Below are 3,854 nucleotides of genomic sequence, written 5' to 3' on the forward strand. Positions count from 1 at the left end.
ACACACACACACACACACACACACACACACACACACACACACACACAAGTTCCATATGTGTCCAGATGTGGGGGTTAGATCCTGTGCAGCAGTCCCACCCGGGGTGCCACGTCACTCATGTTAGCTCCTCCCACAGCTCAGCTGGGAGCCACAGCAATCAGGCCTCTACCATGGAGACCGAGTCCTGGGTCCTCCTGACCCGCCTGTACTCAGGTGTGTCCAGCTCCGTACAGCTCCGCCCCCTCAGCTCCTGTAAGCCTCGCTGATACTTCACCTGCATGAGGAAGGAAGATGATTTTTGAATAAAACTCTTTGGGACACATCTGAGACTTCATACTCAGTTCAGTTTTTCATCCAACGTGGTTCAAGTGTTGGACCTGGATTTTATAAATAGTTTGCTGAATGCAGCTTTGCATTGTTCTGTCTTAAATTAAACAGAATAATTGTTACTGTAACAGGGTCCTCCTCACAATATTTTAACCATTTGTACATCTGAATCTCCACGCATGTCTGTGTAGAGTCCCTGTCCCAAATAGCTCCACCCCACATATATGCATAGCCCCGCCCTGCCATAGTTCACACTAGTCTTCGCTCCTGGCCTCCTATAGCTCTGCTCCTGGCCTCCTATAGCTCTGCTCCTGGTCTTCTATAGCTCCACCCCTTGTCCTATATCTCTTCCCCATCTCTGATGATTAACAATCAAATTGTACAGCTTTAAAACTGTACTGGAACCGCTTTGCATGTAATAAAAAATAATGAAAATGTCTTGGTGTTTCCTTGCCGAGCTGATGTTCTCCTGGTTCTGTTTGACCCGTTCCACCTCTGGAGTCACTCCAACACTCGTGGCCTTCGCTGTGCTCTGCTTGTACTTCACCTGATATGAAGACATGAAATCAAACAGAATTAAATATCTTTCCTTGAAGTCATCCGCTGTCGTCTATTACTCCTCAGAGTTTGGGTTGGTGATGACGCATGTGTTTTTGGAACCAGAGTCTGAGCACTCAGGATGTGGAGTTGAGACAAAGACTATACAGTACTTGCGCTACAAAAGCCCCGCCCACATTTATTCAAAATTAGGCTCCTCCTTGCATCCTCTTTACTCACCACCCCATAAACAAACAGACCGACACCAGCCTCACCATCTGGTCTCTGTACTCACTGAGCTGATGTTCTCCTGGTTTCGTCGGACTCGCTCCATCTCAGGTGTGTCCATGACGGCAGTACCATGACCCACTTCCTCTCTGTACTGGACCTGAACAGAACTTGATGTCACCCAGCTGCTGCTCAGAATTGTAACTGAACTAACAGCAGAACCCCAGGCTGTAAACAACGGTGATTAATGGACAGAAACGTACGTCGCTGATCTTCTTGGCGTTCTCTCTGGCAAGGACGATCTCCGGCGTCTCGGTGACCGGCGCCGTCAGGCCTCTCATCAGTTTGGAGTCCCAGCAGTATCGCAGCTAGGGGGCGACAGAGAGCCACTGACTACTCAAGATTAAAAAAAAAAAAAAAAACAAGATGGACAAAGTTTCTACACAAACACGGCTGAGTTGGTGAAGCTAAAAAACAAGACTTGTTAAAAGCAGCGAAACACTAACTAAAAGTAGCAAGAGGTTGGCTAAAGGTTAAATGTAGCAAATGTTAGCCAAAGGGTGAATTTAGAAAAAAGTTAATTAAACTTAGCAAAAACTAGCTAAAATTAAAAAATACTACTTAAAATTTAAAATTAACAAAATGCTAGTTAGCTTAAAGTTAAAAACAGCAAGAGGCTACCTACAATCCAAAAGCTGCAAACCATTAGCTGGAAGCTAAAATAAGCAAAACAAATGTTAAATATAGCAAACACTAACTAAAAGAGCAAAACTACAGCTAGGAGCTAAAAAGTCGTCAATATCAGCTAAAAACAGCAAAATCCAGCTAAAAGCTAAAGTAGCAAAAATGTTACTTAAAGCTCAGTAAAAAAGAATAGCTTAAAGTAAAAAATAAAAAAAAGTGAGCTAGAACCTTAGAGACGAGATAAAAATAGCCCAAGAATAACTAGAAGCTAAAAAAAACAACCCCAAAGGCTAATTTAAATATAGTAAAATGTTAGCTAAAAGCTAGTAGAATGATAGCTAAAATCTAAAAGGAGCCAAAGAAAATAAAAAAGAGCTACTGTTTAAAGCTGATTTTAAAGAGAACAATTATTTTTAGAAAGATTTTAAGAGATCGTTGTGTATTTCCATGGGGAAAATATTTGTAAGTACAAATAAATTACATTAATTAATAAAATAAATAAATAATAATAAAAATAAAAATATACAGTACACGCTCACAGTATATACTGTATATAAAAACCTCCCGAATGAGCTAAATGTTTTGATGTCTGAATGGCTACAAGAGTACAAAGTATGAAGTAATTATATTTCAAAAATCGGAAGAAACATTAAAAAACTGAAAATTAAATGTGCTGACTTAGCATTCTGATCTAGTTCTGGTCCTCCGGGCCCAGAATCCTTCATGTTTTAGATGTTTTCAGTTTTACCACGCCTGATTTAGTGTATCTTTATCAGAACCCTGCAGAACCTGATGAAATACTAAACAGACATTTCAACCATTTAACGAGGGAAACCTCTAAACCCTGCAGCACAGTGGTCTCTGAGGACAAGACCTGGACCTGGACCTTGTTGAGATGAATGTTAGTGTTCTCACAGAGCTGATGTGTCTCTGGCTGGCCCGGACTCTCTCCATCTCTGGAGTTTCTGAAACAAAACTGTACCGGGTCTTCAGCTGCTCAGCCTCGTCCTTATACTTCTTCTACAGAAACACAGAGACGGGTTCTCAGAGGAGGAGGGGGGGTTCTGGTCCTGTCACCAGTATGTGTTCCTACAGACCTGACTGTATATGTCTTTGAGGTAGGAGGCGTGCAGAAGTTCAGGCGTGTCTGTCAGAGTCCCGTACGAGTTCTCTCTGAGCTGATCCGTCTGCTTGTAGGACGTCTGTAACAAAAACACGTCAGCTGTTTGTTCTGGAGACAGAGACCGGTTCTGGTCCTCCGAGGTTCAGTTTTTCTATTATTTAAAGTTTATTTATGGAGAAGTTAGATCTTCTGAGGCCAAATGACAAATGAACACAAGCAAACTGAACATCCTGGTTTAATGAGGTTCACACCATGGGCAGGAGCACTGGGACTTCATCTGGATCTGGGTACCCGACTCTGGACCCAGGTACCTTACTCAGGACCTAGGTACCTTACTCAGGACCCGGGTACCTGACTCAGAATTCGGGTATTTGACTCAGGATCTGGGAACCTGACTCAGGATCCGGGTACCCGACTCAGGATCCGAGTATCCGACTCAGGATCCGGGTATCCGACTCAGGATCCGGGTATCCGACTCAGGATTCAGGTATCCGACTCAGGATGTGGGTAGCTGGCTCAGGATGTGGGCACCAGACTGAATACGGGCACCTGACTCTGGATCCGGGCACCTGACTCTGGATCCGGGTACCTGACTCTGGATCCGGGTACCTGACTCTGGACCCGAACACCTGACTCTGGATCCGGGTACCCGACTCTGGACCTGGATACTTGACTCTGGATCCGGGTACCTGACTCTGGATCCGGGTACCTGTCTCTGGACCCAGATACCTGACTCTGGACCCGGATACCTGATTCTGGACCCAGGTACTTGACTCTGGATCCGGGTACCTGACTTTGGATCCGGGTACCTGACTCTGGATCCGGGTACCTGATTCTGGACCCGGATATCTGACTCTGGACCCGGATACCTGATTCTGGACCCGGGTACTTGACTCTGGATCCGGGTACCTGACTTTGGATTTGGGTGCCTGACTCTGGATCCGGGTACCTGACT

The 3,854-nt window shown here is 44.7% G+C and overlaps 2 protein-coding genes across 2 annotated transcripts in view; one reads left to right on the forward strand and one right to left on the reverse strand.

Moving 5' to 3' along the window:
• Positions 1-3,854, forward strand: part of LOC119426617 (melanoma receptor tyrosine-protein kinase) — a 531,032-nt gene that overhangs the window by 52,494 nt on the left and 474,684 nt on the right. The gene's annotated exons all lie outside the window — the stretch shown is intronic.
• Positions 1-3,854, reverse strand: part of nebl (nebulette) — a 100,727-nt gene that overhangs the window by 4,240 nt on the left and 92,633 nt on the right. The gene's annotated exons all lie outside the window — the stretch shown is intronic.

Source organism: Nematolebias whitei, chromosome 20 (genome assembly GCF_014905685.2).
Source record: "Nematolebias whitei isolate Nwh7 chromosome 20, NemWhi1, whole genome shotgun sequence".
NCBI classification, from domain to species: domain Eukaryota; kingdom Metazoa; phylum Chordata; class Actinopteri; order Cyprinodontiformes; family Rivulidae; genus Nematolebias; species Nematolebias whitei.